Genomic DNA, 22,010 nt, shown 5'->3' on the forward strand with positions numbered 1-22,010 from the left:
CTTCTGTTCTCATGAGGTGGCCAAAGTATTGGAGCCTAAGCTTCAGGATTTGCCCTAGCGAGCACTCAGGGCTGATTTCCTTCAGAATGGATAGGTTTGATCTTCTTGCAGTCCATGGGACTCTCAAGAGTCTCCTCCAGTACCATAGTTCAAAAGCATCAATTATTCAGTGATCAGCCTTCTTTATGGTCCAGCTCTCACTTCTATACATCAGTACTGTGGAAACCATACCTTTAAGTATACGGACCAATGTCACCAAGGTGATGTCTCTGCTTTTTAAGATGCTGTCTAGGTTTGTCATTGCTTTTCTCCCAAGAAGCAGGTGTCTTTTAATTTCGTGACTGCTGTCACCATCTGCAGTGATCATGGAGCCCAAAAAAGCTTTTTTTTTTTTTTAAAAAAAGATCTCTATGCAAATACAAATAAGGTGGTTTTATTATGCAAATATGTGTGTGCTTTAAAAAGACTGCCTTAATCTTGCATTGTGGGGGAACTGTCTTTATAGCTACTGCTGCTGCTACCAATAACACCTATAATGAAGCGTGGATGCACCTGACATTGTCCTAGTCATATATGTCTCTGGGATTTACATCATGATAATCTTCTAGAAGGCTCTTCTGCAGCATTAGGTTACATCCACAATGGAAAAATTTCCCTAGCATCTTTTGTGTGTGTGAAAGTATGGAAAGTGAAGGGCACTGGAGTGTCCATGGGCTGCTGCCTGCTTATATTCTAGCAGCCGCTCACACAGTTTCCAGTCTAAGGTTCCTTATTAAACATTCCTGATACAAAATCATTCCAGTTTGACAAGCAGTTTCCATGGTGACGGCATTGTCAAAAAAACTGAAATGCTTTTGAATCTACATTGTTCTTCTGTGAATGCCATACTTGATCAGTAAATTAACTATATAAACAATTGGACTCTGAACTATTTTCCACATTTGGTAAAACCACACCACTCCTTGTTTTACTTTTTTATGTCCCAGGAGAGAATATAGACATTCAAATCAACGTAGCTTATATTTTAAAATATTTCAAAAGTCTTTCTTCAAAGGATAGGCTCTTCATTAGATTCTTCATTGGATTCTCTTTCTTACTATTGACAATTTGCTATCCATTTCCTTCATGCTTTCCTGAAGCTGCAGTTTGAATAAATTGTTAATACTCTTTCCAAACCAGCTCCTTTAGCAGTTTCTGCAGAGATGTACAGGCTAATCTTGTCACCAGCGGTGGAGGAAGCAGCTCGGGCACCTGGGGTTGTGCGCCCAGGGGCAGGGCCAGCACCCATAGGGGCGGGGCGAGTGCAGGGCGCACTGCAGGGCCTCCATAGTCTTCCCTACAGCTGGGGAGGAGGCAGCAGGCAGACCATTGGGGCAGCGTGGAGCCTGTGCGCACCCAAGCCACCATGTCTCTCCAACAATTCCTTGAGGACTGCAGGTTCTCCATCTCTAGCAAAACAAATATGGAAAGCTAGAGCAGAATATTGAGTGAAATAAAGCAGGGGTGGGGAACCTTTGGCCGGTGGCCAAATTGGACCCTACAATCCTCTATATCTGTCCCTCGGGACTCTTTCCACACCACCCCCTCCCTAGACTCTCACTGGCCCTGCTCTGCACCCTCCAAACAGGCACTCGCCTGGCTGCAATGTGTCCATGGACTGTGATGAAGCTTCTTGCTTTCCTTGAGTGTGTTAGTGTGCATAGAAACTAACCTACCACAAAAGTAAAATCTGTATTTGCTATTCCAACTCACTTTTCTTCTACCTATCAGTGAATTGTGGCCTTAGAAGGCTGTCCAGAAGGAAATGTGCCCCCCCCCCACATTTGGCATGAAGGAGACAGGGAACATGGAAACTTAATACTTTAGAAACTGCACTTGAATCTTAACAAAGCTTGAGAATTCCCCATTCACCTTCAGACTGACAGGATGAACTGCTTTATTTAAGCCAGTTCTCAAACAACAGCAGACATAGCTTTTGCACATTGCCATTCCCACTCTTATATGGTCACTCTGCTCACCCCAGAGGGTGACTCAAATGGTTTCTCCCTGGAGTGTTGGGGTAGCATAAGTGGACAGCTGACCACTCCAGACAGGAAGGGAGCAGGGATATATATTTCCACTCCTCTCCCCACTCCTCACCCCATTTCTGTTGTGGCACCCACCTTCCTTCCATTTTGCAGGTGGGCTTTGCCATTCACATGTTGAAGGAGCAGAGTAGGGCTTTATGGGGGGGGGAGCCCACAGCTGGTCCAGCACTCTTCTCTTCTCTTCTCTTTTTGTCTACTCCACACTGTTGGGAGTAATTTTGAAGTGGTGTAATTTGGCCTTTTGTCTAGGCAAGAAAGACAACATAGGGAACTTTCCAGCTTGGACTATGTTTCGTTTGGTTGAACTGTATCAAGTTAGGTTAATTATTTTTGTAATTTTTCTGCAGATCCTCAAGTTTTCCTTAATGTTGTATTTAACAAATATAACCTTGTACCCAGGGACGCGGGTGGTGCTGTGGGTTAAACCACAGAGTCTAGGACTTGCCAATCAGAAGGTTGGTGGTTCGAATCCCCGCGATGGGGTGAGCTCCCATTGCTCAGTCCCAGCTCCTGCCAACCTAGCAGTTCGAAAGCACGTCAAAGTGCAAGTAGATAAATAGGTACTGCTCAGCGGGGAGGTAAACGGCGTTTCCGTGTACTGGTCTTGTTCACCAGAAGTGGCTTTGTCATGCGGGCCACATGACCTGGAAGCTGTACGCTGGCTCCCTCGGCCAATAAAGCGAGATGAGCACCGCAACCCCAGAGTTGGTCACAACTGGACCTAATGGTCAGGGGTCCCCTTTACCCCTTAACATTGTACCCAACTTAAATTGTTACCAAATCTTCTTTGGTGTAGGTGTGCTGGCAATGAGTGTAAAGAAGCTGCTTTTCTCTAAGACAGGCATCCCCAAACTTCGGCCCTCCAGATGTTTTGGACTACAATTCCCATCATCTCTGACCACTGGTCCTGTTAGCTAGGGATCATGGGAGTTGTAGGCCAAAACATCTGGAGGGCCACAGTTTGGGGATGCCTGCTCTAAGACTACAAGTGAAACTGAGAAACACAAAGTACTTTCTTCCACATGATCTGCTTCACCATTTAATGACACAAAGGAGTTGCTGCAAGCAGCAGATTACAGATGTGGTGCCATCCTCCTAGCTTCAACCTCCATCTCTGTGTGTCATTTGAAAATGAACTCCAGCTCAGAGAAGGGAGCATCATTTTGAACTTTTCACTTCAACTTCAATGTCTAAGGCTGGCAGTGCTTTTCCAGCAGGAATTCTGCCCTCTTCGCCTTGCAGGTTGCAAACAGAGGCTTGATTTCTTGTTTCGAAGGGATTCACATTCTTTCTTGACAGCAGCCAGATGTGATGCAAGTTTGCAAACTGAAAATAAAACATTTTAGAACAGAGGTCCTGGCTCCCATCTCTGCAGAGATCACCTGGGAATATTGCGTTATTGCAAAGCAATTCCAATCAAATAAATGCATAGCTGTAGCAGTAGCATCATCATAATCAGTAGGTGTAAAGGGTTGGGAGCCCTTATCAGACAAAGCAATTTTGTATTATTTACTCAGCATTGTCTTTTAAAATCATTTTAGTAGATTTGTTGTATTTTGTTTGGCTGGTAGTTTAGGCAATCAGCAAGGTGAAAAGAAAAGAAAAAGGCAAGCAATGTTATAAAGGGAAGACTGTAGGCCAGATACCCTCTTTCCATAAATAAATATTCTGTCTTGAATGGTTTGTGATATTTTTTCCATGTGCTTGAATAAAAACTGCACTGAAAGGTATAAAGTGAAACTTACTTAATCCAGCCTTTTAAAACTAATTAATCAATACAGTTTGAACAGATAACAAATGCATGTGCAAAAAATATTACTTCAATTTATTCAAAAATCTGTTAACTTTTGACACAAATCTAATTTTGTGTTAACAGAGGAAATATTGACAAGAAATACATCCATTATTTACAATTTATCAAGTCTTAATAATATTCATTACTCCTTTTCATTTTTCTTGTATTGATACTATAAGAGAGGAATGATATGGACATATGTGTATGTTACTCCAGTAACTGAAATTGGACTTCTAATGCATACATGAATTATACTCCTTTACTAATGTAACATTTTAAGGTACAAAGAGTTATTAAGCTATTCTGTTGATGATAATTTTGCAATTCAGAAGAATATAATTCAAAACAAGGTATAGCTCCACTCTGATAATGCATTCATTTTTACAGTTTTACTTTTATTTTATTTTTATTTCTTTGCAAATGCTTTGTCAGTTGCTGAGTCATTCTAATATTATAAATATGACAAGATTGTTGCTTTAAACAAAACTTTTAGAACAACAGAAGTTCCATGCAAAACCCACCTCCTCACAACAAAAGCTGAATACACTAACAGAACAGTGCTATAAATGTATACTCATGAGTAAATTTCATTAGTTTTCCTTGGGACTTACTCCCAATTAAGTTGGTATACCATTGCCGTCTTATTGGAGAGGTTTGCATTCTTTTTGCAGATGACCTTTCCATCTTTCTGCTCATTCCTTGGTAATGCCTGAAGTAGCCTACCTATTTCCATAACAATAATTTGTGATTGTGCAAACAGAGGATTACAGCAACGAATCTTCTTAGTACAAACCCACAGGAAGAGAAGATAGCTGTTGGGGAGAATGTTTAATGAACATTTATCTGCAGTAATTAGCCACTCTGGGAGAAAGATAGCCATGAACACACAATAGGCAAATTGGCATGTATTTTAATAACATTAATCTACTAAAGGGTTTAGCTTGAAAAGTCCTTTGAAAATAAATCTGAAGCACAAACTCCTCAGTGGAAGAATATTTAAAAGAAGTGTAACACGTAGGCACAGTGCAGCCATCTGGATTTAAAATGAATGATGAAATTAGACATTAGAAAGGAAAGTGATATAAAAGGAGCGGAACTTCCTCCATTGCTCTGGTGTTACGATAAGACCCAACACAGATCTTTGGGCAATATGGTACAGGCAACATTTGAGAGATGTTCTAAGGTTTTGTTGAAGTGATGTAACAAGATGAAAAAGAAACAGAAACTGGTGAGAAAGAAACAATGTGTCCAGTTATAAGTTTTAGAACTTTACAAAATCTGTAGGAATGGTTAGTGTGGATCATAGGATCATTACAGCTCTATGTTGCAGAACCTCCTTACTCCTGACCCTACAACCCTTTACACTGATGTAAAACCTCTTATAAATCTCAGATCAAGGCTACACAAACTAAGAATTACATGGCAAAACACTCCCTGTACTGCAAAGGTCAGGAGATCATATGACTGAATGTTCCCACATGTAGTCTCAGTCTGTGCTCATAGAAGATTAAAAGGTAAAGGGACCCCTGACTATTAGGTCCAGTCGTGACCGACTCTGGGGTTGCGTGCTCATCTCGCATTATTGGCCGAGGGAGCCGGCGTACAGCTTCCAGGTCATGTGGCCAGCATGACAAAGCCGCTTCTGGCAAACCAGAGCAGCACATGGAAACACCGTTTACCTTCCCGCTGTAGCGGTTCCTATTTATCTACTTGCATTTTGACGTGCTTTCGAACTGCTAGGTTGGCAGGAGCTGGGACCAAGCAACGGGAGCTCACCCCGTCACAGGGATGCGAACCACCGACCTTCTGATCAGCAAGCCCTAGGCTCAGTGGTTTAACCCACAGCGCCACCTGGGTCCCCTCATAGAAGATTAGATGTCAGTAAAAAGGTTCAAGTCTAGCCATATCTGTGGTGTTTTAATTTCTTCTGTAGATGGATCTTTTTTTAGGGAGCACTAAAATACCCAGAGTTCCTATTTAATTTTTTTTATAAACGACATTGTTCAACATATGGCGAAGTACAAGTCATCAGCTCCTGCCCTGGAAGGCAAACATCTGAATATATTGCTATATGCTGACGACATGGCTGTCATGGCACTTACTCGAAGGGGTCTACACAGCATGCTGGAGGGGCTCGCAGCTTATTGTTCCCAAAACTCTCTAAAGATAAATTATGACAAAACAAAAATTGTGGTGTTTACTAGAGCTCGCCACACATTTAGATGGTCTTTAGATGAACACATAATTGAACAGTGTCCTTTTTTTAAATATCTTGGTATTACTCTCCAAGCCACATCTAGCTGGCGTGCCCATGTCAAGGCTGTAACCCTCCTAACACGTAGGACAATTGGTGCTTTGCTCAGCTTCTTTTATACGAGGAGAGGGCAACTGGTGATCCCGGCACTAAAAGCTTTTGTTGGAAAAGTGATTCCCCAGATGCTATATGGGGTAGAACTCTGGGGATGGAATCAGAAGCTGCTAGAACGGCTTGAAATCTTCCAAAAATTTTATCTCAGAAGAATTCTAGGCCTCCCTCAGAGTTCTCCGGCAGCTTTCCTAAGAGTGGAAGTAGGATTACCTTCTGTGTCTGCCAGGGCCCACTTAACATTTCTGCGTTTTTTCACCAACCTCGCAGATGCCTCAAACACCTTATTGGCTAAGCAAGGCTTTGTATCTTTACAACATAATACTACTTGGCGTCAAAACCTATTAGATATTCTATCCAGATACAATCTACCTGAGTTTAATACTCTCAAACTGTGGAGCCCTGATAAAGTTCAGGAATGGATTTTTGAAAAAGACGCCTTTTTGGACACCACGAAGATAAAAAACTCTGGGTTTTCCTACTGGTTTCCCCGAGTAAAAGCAGTCAGAATCTGTGCCAACTACTTGGTGGAGATCACTGATCCCACCCTTCAGAGAGCTTTTACTATGGCGCGGTTCCAAACTAAAATACATTATCTTTCACCAGCAGACTAAAGCCAGAAACAAATTTGCCATATTGTGTGATCTCCAATGTTAGGCATACAGTACTCAGAGTGTACTCACAGTTTGCTCTGAGTGTGACTAATATTGGATAGTACACATTATCTTCTATTTTACCCATGAGCTACAGGCACAGCAAGAACCTACAGCAGGAGTTGCTGAACTCTTGCTTTCCAGGTATTTTTGAACTCCTCGTTTTCATCAGCTTCAGACAGCAGGACCAGTGGTCTGTAATGATGGAAATGTAGTCCAGCCCAGGACTTCAGGATTAGCCTAGCTGCCCTGTACCAAGGATCACAAAAAAGTGCCCTAGAAATGACATCACCTTTCAACAACTGGTTATTGGTGGTTATTAAGCAGAATAAAGAGCATTTTTTATGTATTAAAATAAAAGACATTTGCCTATATTTTAAAATGTTGGGCATATTATCTGAATTAAAAACTTATATTAATTTTAGAAAACATTAACTATCATCCAAAGAACCTAAAGGTGTACATTATTTGTGTGAGATCATGCTGAGAAATTCCTACCAGGGATTCTTTTACATTCCAGGATTCTTTGAAATAAAATGACTAATAAACTAGTTTAGGTATGTAGAAATACACCATTAATATAATGAATTTTTTTCCTACCACAGCACCAGCTGTGCCCCACCACCACCACTGAAAAAGGAATACCCAGGAACTTCCATGATCTGATCTCATTCCATCTCTGTAACATTAATATATCTATTGAAAATTCTCTTCAAAAAGGCAGAGTTTCATACACATAATATCCAATAATCTTTTATTTGCGATTTAAATTTTATCCATAATATATAATAATAATAATAATAATAATAATAATAATAATAATAATAATAATAATTTATTATTTATACCCCGCCCATCTGGCCGGGTTCCCCCAGCCACTCTGGGCGGCTTCCAAAAAAACAGAAATTCTAAAATACAGAAATCCATCAAACATTAAAAGCTTCCCTAAAAAGGGCTGCCTTGAGATGCCTTCTAAAGGTCTGGTAATTGTTCTCTTTGACCTCTAGTGGGAGGGCATTCCACAGGGTGGGTGCCACTACCGAGAAGGCCCTCTGCCTGGTTCCCTGTAACTTGGCTTCTTGTAATGAGGGAACCGCCAGAAGGCCCTCGGAGCTGGACCTCAGTGTCCGGGCAGAACGATGGGGGTGGAGACGCTCCTTCAGGTATATCGGACCGAGGCCGTTTAGGGCTTTAAAGGTCAACACCAACACTTTGAATTGTGCTCGGAAACGTACTGGGAGCCAATGTAGGTCTTTTAGGACCGGTGTTATGTGATCTCGGCGGCCGCTCCCAGTCACCAGTCTAGCTGCCGCATTCTGGATTAGTTGTAGTTTCCGGGTCTCCTTCAAAGGTAGCCCCACGTAGAGCGCATTGCAGTAGTCCAAGCGAGAGATAACTAGAGCATGCACCACTCTGGAGAGACAGTCACTGGGCAGGTAGGGACTCAGCCTGCGTACCAGATGGAGCTGATAAACAGCTGCCCTGGACACGGAGTTGACCTGTGCCTCCATGGACAGCTGTGAGTCTAAAATGACTCCCAGGCTGCGCACCTGGTCTTTCAGGGGCACAGTTACCCCATTCAGGACCAGGGAGTCCTCCACACCCGCCCGCCTCCTGTCCCCCACAAACAGTACTTCTGTCTTGTCAGGATTCAATCTCAATCTGTTAGCCGCCATCCATCCTCCAACCGCCTCCAAGCACTCACACAGGACCTTCACCGCCTTCACTGGTTCTGATTTAAAAGAGAGGTAGAGCTGGGTATCATCAGCATACTGATGGACACCCAGCCCAAACCCCCTGATGATCTCTCCCAGCGGCTGCATATAGATGTTAAAAAGCATGGGGGAGAGGACAGAACCCTGAGGCACCCCACAAGTGAGTGCCCAGGGGTCTGAACACTCATCCCCCACCACCACTTTCTGAACACGGCCCAGGAGGAAGGAGCGGAACCACTGCATGACAGTGCCCCCAGCTCCCAAGCCCTCTAGACGGTCCAGAAGGATGTTATGGTCGATGGTGTCAAAAGCCGCTGAGAGATCCAGCAGAACAAGGAAACAGCTCTTACCTTTGTCCCTAGCCCGCCGGAGATCATCGACCAGTGCGACCAAGGCAGTTTCAGTCCCATGATGAGGCCTGAATCCTGACTGGAAGGGATCCAAATGGTCCGCTTCTTCCAGGCGTGCCTGGAGTTGTTCCGCAACCACTCGCTCAATCACCTTGCCCAAGAATGGAAGATTTGAGACTGGGCGATAGTTGGCCATATTGGCCGGATCTAAAGATGGTTTTTTAAGAAGCGGTTTAATAACCGCCTCTTTCAGCGGGTCTGGGAAGGCTCCCTCATGGAGAGAAGCATTTACCAACCCGCGAAGCCCATCGCCCAGCCCTTCCTGGCTAGCTTTTATAAGCCAGGATGGGCAAGGATCAAGGAGACAGGTGGTTGGTTTCATTCGTCTAAGCAGCCTGTCCACATCCTCGGAGGTAACAGATTGAAATTGATCCCACAAAACTTGACTAGACAGGACTCTAGCACTCCCCCCGCCCCGGCCCTGCTCCCACGGTGGAGTCTACCTCTTCCCGAATCTGAGCGACTTTATCTGCAAAAAACTTTGCAAAATCATTGCAGGAGATCATGTGGCCCGTACTGGGCCCGGATGGAGCAGGTGGTTCCGCTAAATTGCGAACCACCTGGAAGAGTCTCCTGCTGCTGTTTTCTGCAGATGCGATGGAGACGGTGAAGAAGGTCCTCTTCGCCGTCGCCATTGCCACTTGGTAGGCTCGAAGTTGAGCTCTAGCCCGTGTCCGGTCTGATTCAAAATGAGTTTTCCGCCACCGGCGCTCTAGCCGTCTCAACGACTGTCACAAACACTTATATAATTAATAGCAGGTACTTCCATGACAATTTTTATTATGTGTCTGTACATATAATAACTATGTCATCAATTATAATATATAATTAGTTACAGACTTGTCCATTGCAGTTAGTTTTCTTAAATGATTGTATCATCCTTCCACAACCTGGTGTTTTCCAGACGTTTTGTACTACGAAATTGATCATTGGTAACACTGGCTGGGGCTTATGGGTATTATAGTCCAAAACATGTAGAAGGCAGAAGGTTGGAGGAGGCTAGCTCAAAAACCTTTGAAGGAAGTTGGTTAGCCCAGACATCTTCAGTAAAATAAAAAATTAAAGAAATTAAAATGCACACTGAGTGAAACTCATATTTTTGGAATGCCTGCAAATAAATATAATGCTTCTGGTGGTAACAGTAGCAAAAATCCATCCTGATCTTCAAGCCTTTGGGGGTCTTTGACACCACTGATCTTAATAAATCTAGATTTTCAACTAGTAAATTTTCTATTGCTCTTCACATTTCAAGTAGCCGGTAGCTATTTAACCTTCACACAGCAGAACATACACATATTTCTGAAATCAAATTACAGCCCATAGGGCAGGTTGAAGCAGTTAATAAGAACATAAAAATTGCCTTGCTGGATCAAACTAAAGGTTCTTCTAGTCTAGCATTTTGTCATTCCTGTTGCCTCCGGGAAGCTCAGAAGCAGTGCATTATGGCAATAGCCATGCTCTGTTATTTGTGCCCAGCATCTGGCATTCTGAACTTCTCAAACTGCTATGTACTTCTGGGTACTGATAGGGAAGCTGTGGTCCTTCAAGTGCCGTTGGACTACAATTCCCATCATCATTGGCCGATGATCATGCTGCCTAGGGTTTATGGAGTCCAATTATCTCTAGGGGGTCAGAAGTTACCCATCTGTGATCTAGATGGTCACAATTACATCTGAGTAAATCCCACCAATATCATAGTGCAATGGATCTTAAAGAAGTGGGATGGCTTCAAAGCAGGAGAAAAACAGTAATGCAATGGTTAGTCTAGAATTGAGTATGTGCACATGAAAAGAAGTGGGGTAATAATAATAGTATATTATTTATACTCCACCCATCTGGCTGGGTTTCCCCAGCCACTCTGGGCAGCTTCCAACCAAATATTAAAAACAATACAGCATTAAACATTAAAAACTTCCCTAAACAGGACCGCCTTCAGTTGTCTTTTAAAAGTAAAATAGTTGCTTATTGCCTTGACATCTGCTGGGAGGGCGTTCCATAGGGCGGGTGGCACTACCGAGAAGGCCTTCTACCTGGTTCCCTGTAACCTCACTTCTCACAATGAATCCCACCCCACTTTGAGCACTGGATACACCAATACAGAACTGCACATAGGATTCCATCCTATGGTATTATAAAGTAGAACTGATGTAACCAGAATGATCATCAAATTTCTGCCTAAATAATAATAATAAAAAGATCTAAGTGCATTCATGGATTCTTCTCAGACAAAGCATCCAATAAATGCCAAGGAAATCCAAAGGATGAGCAATATTTTCTTGGGTTGATGGGGCTCTCACACTACTAAGTTGTCACAGGGTACTACTAGAAAAGAAATTTGAATTGGATGTGGAGGTTCCTCCTGATGTAATCCTGAAATGAAAGGGCTTTCTTTCTGTGCAGTTACTGAGATGAACTTTGAGTTCCTTCCCATGTGAAGCATCCAATAATTTCTAGTGAAGGCAAACTATTTGCAATTAGAGTAGCAATGTTTCTTAGGGAAATCTGCACAATCCTAGATACAACTCACACAGTCTCTTACTGATCATAAAACATTTCTAGCGGATTGCTTGTTTCTTGTGCCATCACTTGCAAATTATTTCAATAGTTCTCGGGTCTTTGACAGTTCATCATATGAACTGCAGACAAAATCTCTTCACCATAAACGCCACTAGATCATCTTTTCACATTTGAGGATTCATAATCCAACAGAATGATCACACATTTGATGACACAAAGATGTGTTTCATTAATAAAGCAGAAGCAAAAATGGAAATCAAAGTTGCAAATCATTACATTTATGCTGTGGCTGAGTTTGATAGCTGTCTTAACACATTATGAGGAGAATATGAATGACTAGCTGAATTACATTTAGGCAATGGGGACTATACATTGTGGTGGAATGTGAACATTAAAAAAGTGTCCTTCTAGTTATTAGAATGGTTTCCACATACCAGGGGGGGGGGGACTATGAGTAATCCAAAAACTGAGGGTGGTGGTAAACACAGGTGGAAGCATACAAGGATTTTAAATAATGTATGATTGGTAATTCCACTGATGTGATATCATGTGCGATTATGACCTGATTTCATCATTAACTGTTCAGGGTAAATTTCAACAAATGAATTAAAGTTTAAAGCTCACTGCAATGTGCAACACTGAGGAATGCATCTGTGCTGAATATTTGATGAGAGGAAAAGAGGATCTGCCTTTAGCTGACATTATATTGCTCAAGGTGATAACAGTTAAACAAATGGGAATTGTAGATATTTGATATTCTACTTCCCCTTCCACTGAAATGCTATCGATGCCCATTTTTATTAGCTATGGAGCTGCAATATCAGAAATAAAATCCAACTGGTTCATCATTACCAGTCCTGAGGGATTCATTTCCATAAACAGTTTATGAATGCAAAGGAAATATTTAGAAGGGAAAGCTTTGGTTTATTAAATGTCCCATTCCTTAATTGCTGCCAGGCTCATACTTATTTACTCTGTCTCCTATTAAATCAATGGAATTGGTGGCCCCACAATTAAATATTTTAATCAGAGAATTAACAGCACTGCACATTTTTACTCCAGTACCTTTAGTGATAACAGTGTAAATATGCTATAAAACCAAGAGCTACTTTAGAGTGCTAAACCTGTGAAATAATAACACACTGTTCTACAGTTCATTTTAATGAGGAATATTTCATTAAGGATCAGACAGCCACAACATACAGAACTGCATACAAAAGCTACATTTAGAAAGAAAGCTCTAACAAATTCTGCAGAGCCAAGCAGGAAAGGTTAAGATATGCCAGCCTTAAGGCTCTTTATGCATGCTTGATATTAAGGCTGAATTTTTCATCTTAGATTGCAACCTACACTTCTTTTCTATTTAAAAAAAACACATTTGTTGGTTTCATTTTCTCATTTAGCAACAGCAGAAACACATTGTGTAACATTAGCAAATTCGGAAGAATTATAAAGTATCTTGGAGGTCATTTAGCCCAACCTAGTTCACAATTCTGGATATGTACTTCTGCATAGCTGGATAGCTGGATACAGCAGGGATGTATTAAAGCATGGGTCTGCAAAATAAGGCCTGTGGGCTGGATCAGGCCCAATTACCTTCTGGATCTGGCCCACAGATGGTCCGGGAATCACTGCGTGGATTGCCAGCATGCACATTCTTTCCCTGTCCCTAACACGGCGGCGGCAGCGTCTCCTCCCACCCTCCTCTTGGCTTCTCCCCGCCCTGCCAAGAGGAGGAAGGGGGCTGGGCTTTGTTGGTGCCAGCAGCAGCAGCAGCAGCGTTCGAGCGGCCACCATTTTAAGCAGCCCCTCTCCAGAGCCCTTTTGTGTGCCACTCATCGTCCCTCCACCACCACCACTGCCGCCGCCAGTCCCTGCCGCTTGCAAGACACAGGTAAGCAGCCACCGGGGCTCATTGTGCTCTTGCATCATCATCCCCCCAAAAAAAACATAGTCTGACCCCCTACAAGGTCTGAGGGACAGTGGACCGGCCCCCTGCTGAAAATTTTGCTGACCCCTGTGTTAAAGACATATTTCCTTAGGGAAAGTGGGTGGGTAGGGCCAGACACCAAAGCAGACTCCCTTTTTTCTCTGTCTGCCACACTGTTTCCTCTCTCTGTATATCCCATTCCCTCATCTCTCCCCCCCCCACTTACATATTCCCTTACCATTCCTATTAACCTTCCTGCCATCTGGGGTGGGGGGAGAGGATTCGCTTTCACTCAACCTAGCAGGGTGGGAAGCAAATTTGCACTCCTGAAACAGTTGCTGTGCTCCTTATCACATTGTCATTCACTTTCTGCATGCCAGTTGGAGTACACCAACAGTGACTTTCATTTTTGCCTGTGCAAAAAGAAAAATATGAAGGGGAAGGAAAAGAGCAGAAAATTGCTGTGGGGCAAAGGAGCAGGCTCACATTATAACAGCTCTTACTGTTATATCTAAGCTCTATCTATCTATCATCTATCATCTATCTATCTAATCATCAATATTATTGAAGGAACGGTGGCACAAACAGTCTGGCCAAAACTCAGATAAGCAGATGGGTTTTCAGCAGGAGTGTGGCGCTTGATACTTTCTACTTTTGAACAGAACATGAAACAAAACCTACCAAAATAAAAAATCTTGAATTACATTTTGTTCTGTACAGTGGTACCTCTACTTACTAATTTAATGCGTTCCGAACGCACATTTGTAAGTCAAAAAAAATTGTAAGTCGAATCCCATAGGAATGCATTGCGATAAAAAATTCGTAAGTCGAAGCAACCCTATCTAAAAATTCGTAAGTAGAAAAAATCCTATCTAAGCAGCATCCAAGATGGCAGACGGAGTTCCATTCATAAGTAGAAACATTCATAAGTCGAGTCATTCATAAGTAGAGGTACCACTGTACTTGAATTTTCAGAATAATTTTAGTTGTAAGGTATTGGAATAGAAGACAAAGGCTTTCTATGCTGGTTTGTTCCACTACAATGACACCATATTATTGGTGTAGTGGGGGTGTTCACCAGGAAACTCACATCTTCCCATTTTAAATTAGTTAGAGATGTGCAGCAGCAGATAAACTCATTGTTTCTAGCCCTATGTGATAGATCTACATACAGTTCTATTAAGGATTTGGAAGAGGTAGGGTTGCTTAGAAAGTCAAATATTTATTACCGTATTAAATATGTGCAGATTCTAACACCTAAAGAAGTGAGGCAGATGGTTGCTAGGGAGAGGGCCTTTTCAGTGGTGACACCACAGTTATGTGTAATTATCTCACCCATGAGGCTTTCACCTACATTTACATATTTTACCATTTGGAACAAATTGTTCTTCTCCAGATTTTAGAAGGATTTTATGTTGCTTGTGTTGTCTTTCTGTTTCGATATTAGTATATTGATTTTTTGGCTGTTTTGTGTTTTATTCTTTTATTTTGTGTGAGTGTGACCCTTTAAAGGGATGGTGTTAATTAATAAACATATAAACATAGTCTTTAATGTAGTCTTGATAGAAATGTACGCAAACGTCATGCAGACAATTCAGCTGACAATAGCAAATATTTACTTCTACTGTCTTGACAGTTGACCATACTACAGCATTCTTCCATATTCTCACCACCCCCTGCAAACTCATCTACCATCCAAAATGTCATACTCATAAAAATAGCAATAGTTTTGTCACCTAATTAAAAATAAAACCCATAGCTTCCCTGTGTGTTTTTGCAGGCCCCAGTTTCCAGAGGCATAGCTATGATAGGCAGTTACAGCAAAAACAGCAAAGAGTATTTTGGAACTTTAATGACCAACACTTATATTATGTTATAGGCCTTTGTGGGCCACAGTCTTCTGAAATAGCTTCAGTTGGTTCCCAAACTTTCATTTATATTAGTAAACACACTTCTTGAATCTGTTTCAGAGACTCAGGGACCCAATTAGCTAATGGCACCACACAGCTACTCACATTTCAGAAATCGCATATGGAAATCAATTCCTCAAAATGAGTAATGAGGAACAGCCACTTAGATCTGTGTTTCTGGTATCCCACTGAAAGGCTCCAGAGTTTTACAGCTATGAAACAAAAGTGAAATGGCTTGGGAGTGGGATGCTAATGCAAAATATAGAGATGTTTCCTGAAGGGTTGATTCTAATATACGAAATCGATCTCCCCCCTCCTGCCCCCCCCCACTGCCTGCAGGATTAAAATCACAAAGTGATGTGGAAATGTGAATTTAAGACTGGAAAAATGAGAAATGTAAAGAAACCAAAACCGATAGATTTGCCCATCCCTATTCACACTCCTCAACAACATGGCTGGGCTTTACCATCCCCATGTCCCTCCCATCCATTTGCCAGATCTTATAATTCCTCCTACTGCATTTGCAACCCATTTTCCTTTCATTGGTAACTTTATTCTCCCTCACTCCTGTACAAATGTAATTGGTGCTTAGTGCTTCAGAATCTTTATAGTTAATAAAATATGTCATACTTTACAACTATGCTGCCAGACAATAGTCTACAAACTGACATAGTACTATTAGGGCTTCCTTTTTTACTCTTCTTATTTCTGTTCATGTCCTTCATACAGATAGAAAAGTTTTTCTGTGTGATATAAGGACTGTTTCAAAAAGTTTAGATCATGACTTGTCAGAATCTTTTTTTAAAAAAAATATATGTGATTGTTGTTGTTTTTTAATGCAAATTTAAATCACTTAGTCTTGAGGAAGCGATTTTTTAAAAAAAGAAAAATAGTTTCCTTTATAGTCAGCTTCACACCACATCATTTCCCTCATAAACACAATGTTAGAGTATGCTATTAGTGAACCTTTTGATGTAATGGTGGGCAATTTCGAAAGGTGCAGATGCTGTTAAGCATTTTAAAGGATTGGAAAGGATGGGTAGAAGAGAGAGGGAGACTTTTTTCTCTATTGAACTGGCAGATCCCTGCCTTCTTTAAATTTATATAGCTTAATGAAAGCAAACACCATGTCTACGTCAGCCATAGGGCTATCAATCAGAACACTAGCCAGGAGAGCATAACATCTGAAGCTCCTTTATTCAAAATTCCTCTCATGTGCATTTTCCACAGTGTTCAATGCATGCTGATGCCTAGATGGATGAGGGAAAATAACATGATAAACTGATGATTTATTTCCTTTGAGAGCAACAGAATGTAGAATACTGTGACAAATAGAGGATCTAGTGGGACCGGGAAACATTATATTAAAAAGTAGGAGACCTGATTACTGTATTGTCAGTAATTTATCACTCTTTCCCTCAGTGACTTACCCCAGAAAGACTAATGTGTGAAAATCCCTGCAATTGCTCCTTGCAATATTGAAGTGGTTTACATCACATATGAGGCCATTCTGAAATTTTAGAAAAGATAGTAGAAACGTAGAAAGCTACTATGACAACATTTCCCCTTAAGGTGCCTTTCCAATCTCCAGATGTATAAAAGCCTAGTCATATGTGTACAAAGCAGTCAACTTTTTGGCAACGGAGCTTGGGGCCACCTTACTTTTTTTCACCATACTCCCACCATCTAAAGAACCAGGTCAAAGGTCCATGCAGTCCAGCACCCTGTTCTCAGTGGTCACCCTGATGCCTATGGGAAGCCCTCAATCAAGACCTCAATGTGCCAGTGCTTCTCTTCCTACTTGTGTTTCCCAACAGTTGGTATACAAAGGTATATTGCCTCAGACAATATAGGTACCATATAGTCATTGTACATTTAGCCATTGATAGCTTTATCTTCCATGAATTCATCAATCCTTTTTGAAAAGAAGTATCCCAGGAATAACTAAGTGTGCATGCACACAAAAGCTCATACCAGTGACAAACTTAGTTGGTCTCTAAGGTGCTACGCGTCTCTAAGGGACACGGGTGGCGCTGTGGGTTACAACACAGAGCCTAGGGCTTTCTGATCAGAAGGTCGGTGGTCTGAATCCTCACCACAGGGTGAGCTCCCGTTGCTCGGTCCCAGCTCCTGCCTACCTAGCAGTTTGAAAGCACAACAAAGTGCAAGTAGATAAATAGGTACAGCTACAGCAGGAAGGTAAACAGAGTTTCCGTGTGCTGCTCTGGTTCGCCAGAAGTGGCTTAGTCATGCTGGCCACATGACCTGGAAGCTGTACGCCAGCTCCCTCAGCCAATAACGCAAGATGAGTGCCGCAACCCCAGAGTCGGTCATGACTGGGCCTAATGGTCAGGAGTCCCTTTACCTTTACCTTTAAGGTGTTACTGGAACGATTTTTTATATTTTGTTTCGACTTCGTCAGCCCAACATGGCTACCTACCTGTAACTATTATTATTATCATCATCATCATCATCATCATCTACCAACCCTTCACGCTAAGGTCCCATGGTGGGTTACAGCAATTTTAAATACAAAATTAAAAATCATTGAAAAACTTACAATCACAAAAAATAACATTTAAGAAAAACAACAATATCACATATTGGTTTCTAGCATATGTCTACCATTACTGTCCCCTTTGTGGGGAAATAAATTCAAGGAGGGGAAATGCAGTTTGAGATGAATAGGAAGAAAAAGGCACATCTAACTTCAGATGACAGTCTGGCTTCAACATAGGGCACCAAGAGGGGTTTGTATAGCCCAGAATAGGGCTGTTTCTTTCTTTTCTACTCAGCAGCTTTGAAATTGGGGTAGATTCCTAATTGACTGAATAGCAGCAGCATTATTGTGCTGTGAATTAAAAAGCATAAAGTTATAGATCAGGAATAGGACACTGACCGCCTGAAGCCTAGATTCAGTTCACCATTTAGACTAGCCTACCATCCTCTTCACCAGTGATCCAAATGGAAATGCAAAAGCACCATCTTCAGCTTCTGCCACTTTAAATGGCAAATGAAGTGCAAGATGGGCAGAGCATGGCAACCATCAGAAATGGGAAACCAGGCTTTTTCTGATGCTTACAATGTTCCATCTATATTCCCTTGGTGGAAGTGGTAGTTCTAGAAGACCTTCACCTTGCTCAGTGGGGCACATTGAACATCTTGAAGCAGCAGTTCTCAGGGGCTTTCATTAACGTGAGGAAAACCAACTACTGTATGTTAGGAGCTGCTGCCTCAGGGCATTCAGCACACCTTGAAACTGTGTCTCTCAAGGCAGCGATGCCATCATCTCCCCTGCTCATCTAGGCAGCAAAGCGGAGTGCTTAGCTTGTATGTGGAGATGGCTACACCCCCTATTTCTAAAATATAAATGTTGTTGTTGTTGTTGTTGTTGTTGTTGTTGTTGTTGTTGTTGTTGTTAAATAAATGGGATTGGCCTAATCATCTCCATAAGCAGAAACCCTGCAAAAAGGACTTCTTATTCTGGAATGGGTCTTCCCCTCTCTCCTGCCCTTGTCCCCCCTGAAATTTAGAAAAGCTCCAAAGAAGTGTATGGAAGAAGGAGATGGGGAATCATTCCACCTGGCAAACTGCATGCTTTCACAGAAAGAACAATTGTGTGAGTGTGATGTTGAATTCGATCCAATAAAAATAATGGCTTCTGCTGGTTAAACACTAGGCAATATGTTGGTCAGTTTTAAACAAAAGTTACAACTCTAAAAAATTATGCAGAGTCTCTTCTTTGGTGCATATAACTCTGCTCAGTGAGTAATGCAGTGGTACATTGTGCTGCAACTCAGCTCAGTTGGTAGAACATAAGACTCTGAAATCTCAGGGACATGGATTTGAGCCCCATGTTGGGCAAAAGATTCCTCCTTTGCAGGGGTTGGACTAGACCACCTTCATGGTTCTTTCCACCTCTACAATTCTATGATTCTATGACATCAATGTTAGAGGTATACTCCTATTAAAATGTGTGGTATGATGTCCATTTAATTATAAAATATGGGACTGATCTGGAGTTCAATCCTAAGGAATGGAATTCTAGAGTAAATGGTAATTTGCAGCATCATTCCCCACACCACCGTAAACATGTTTTGGTTGGATTTGCATCCTGAATCCTGATGATTATTTGTGCTGAGCAACTGCACACCAATACTAGTAATATCAAATCTGGCCAGGGAGGGTGGGGTACAAATAATTTTCTGTTGTTGTTGTTGTTGTTGTTGTTATTGTTGTTGTTGTTGTTGTTGTAGTAGTAGTAGTAGTAGTAGTAGTAGTAGTATTAAATATAAGACACAAGAGGACTTCCCTCCTTCCTTCCCCATTGAAACCCCAGCCACCCCCAAATCTGCTCCAGAGGGTTGGGGAATCCAGGACAGATTTAGGAGGACACACAGCAAGGAGAGGGGGTGGGGAAAGTTCCCATGTGCATGAAGAAATCCTTGTATTGAAGGAATGTTTGCTTTTAGTGCTACAACCTAATACCTTCATATCCCCAATCATTTTGAAACTTTAGTTATGTGCATATGACCAGATCTTCAGATGTATGCACTCTCACTAAGCAGAAATTATTTCATCTGAAAATAATTATAGGTTTATTTATTTTTATTTAAATTCAGTCATACAATATTGCAATCTTGCAGCTAAATACACAGCATGTTAAGATAGCTCTGGCTATTTGTATTTGTTTAAAACACTGCACGTTTATTGCTATACTGAAAACCTTTTACATCGTATTAAAGAATGTGCACACAATTTTTCCCAATGGTGTGTATCTATCTATACAGTCAAATTTTATGTCATCTCAGAGTAAAAGACTTTTTCTGGTTACTGGCTTTTATAATGAGAAATTTTAAGGTTCAGTAGCAAGCATGCTTGATGAAGCAACTAGATTTCTTAACATTTGCTTTTTATGCTAGCAAATAGATTGAATGAATCCCTGCTCACAATTCATAGCAGCAGATAAGAAGGTCTGTGAGTCTCCCACAAATAACTCTAGAGGTCACAGCTTTAAAACTGTTATGTTTCATCCAGAGTAATATAATATTCTCCAGCCATTAATTTAGTGAACTAGCATATTTATGATTTTTATATTTCAATTTTTTATATTCTTTCCAGGAAACTTTTAAATATTATCTTTATATCCCTTCTACTTGGATTCATCTCAACAGATAAATAACTTTAGGTTCTCTTATTCATTCAGCTTTCCAGTTAGAATATTAGAAAAGCCTTTTAGGGTTTTTCTTTCATTTTCATCTTTAAAAGATCCTAAACACTCTAAATGTCTGTACAGTTTCTATCTATATTGTTTTCATAGTAAATAGTATGTATGAGATCAAATATTTTTCCTGTTCTTTTTTCCTTTGTGCTTAGGTTTGAGAAACAGCTGGGCAAAGAATTTATTGAACCTTTAGAGCTAATCTTGGCCCACATTCTTATATTGACGGTTTCTCTGAACTTCTTGTAACAACTTCAAACAAGATAGTTTTGGTTTTATTATTTGACATATTTTTCAAGAACCAACAGGGCCTGGCATCCAAGGTTAGTAAAATACCTTTAGCCAGCCGTACACCCACCATGTATGATTCACCAAGAATACAACTGTATCAGATGATGTCTATTATCTTCAGATCTTACTCTGCAGCTTATCTCTGTAAAACAGCACTTGGGTTATTAACTAGCTTTCTCAAGGGCAGATGTCACAAATCATTAGGAAACATGTTCATCGTCTCTTTTTTGTGAACACATTTGTTCTCTTTCGACATGAAAGACAATGGTTGGCTACAAAGTTGTATATATTGAAAGGCAGTCGCAACTAATTTTCTATGCTCAAGGGAGTTTGGAGCTTTTGTCCCTCAACATCTCCTTCATTATATAGCCTGGCAAAGAACTTTTTGTGATGTCGCATGGAGTGCAGAATCTGTTTAAAAATGGAAAAAGATTTTTTAAAAAATCTTCCTGGGCAAATCAAAACATCAAAGCATTGAGCTCGCCGTAGGTCTTTGATCTCTGGCCAGTGATGCCTTTCCTTTCAATTTTATTCCAACCTACTTTACAAATAAAAGGACAGTTAAACAATCAGTTTTATTGCTTGTTCTAAGTAGTACATATAGTTTGGTGTCTTTTACTGGAGTATGAAAATGATTCAATTGAAAGAAAAATTTCATGCTACTGAGATAAAGTTTTCCATTCCACTTAAAAAACAACAATGGGAGATTTTAGCAGAATATTGAATACAGATTAATTGAAACCTATGTATAATAATAATCAACCTTTATTGGCATCAAACAAACATGCAAACAAAACAATATCAGATTAATACTATCACTGTGGCAGACGCTGTGCTAAGAGAGAGAAGGGGAGACACCTTGATCATGAAACCTATGTAATAAACTTTCCTTCAAAGTGCAGATATGAATGGACCATTATTGGCTTAAACTGCAGTCCTACATTGCAGCTCAGATTCTACTGACCTCACTGAAATCAAGCAGCTTCACTCTGCACAGGACTGCAAGTGTAGAGAAGAAATTACATTCTTCTAAACTGAATCTATAATCAATTTGCTGAGTTATAGAAGCACAGCCTAGGACTTCCCAGTATCCACTATGAAACAGTTTGCATTCAT

This window comes from Zootoca vivipara, chromosome 4 (assembly GCF_965207765.1).
Source record: "Zootoca vivipara chromosome 4, rZooViv2.hap1.1, whole genome shotgun sequence".
Classification (NCBI taxonomy): Eukaryota; Metazoa; Chordata; class Lepidosauria; order Squamata; family Lacertidae; genus Zootoca; species Zootoca vivipara.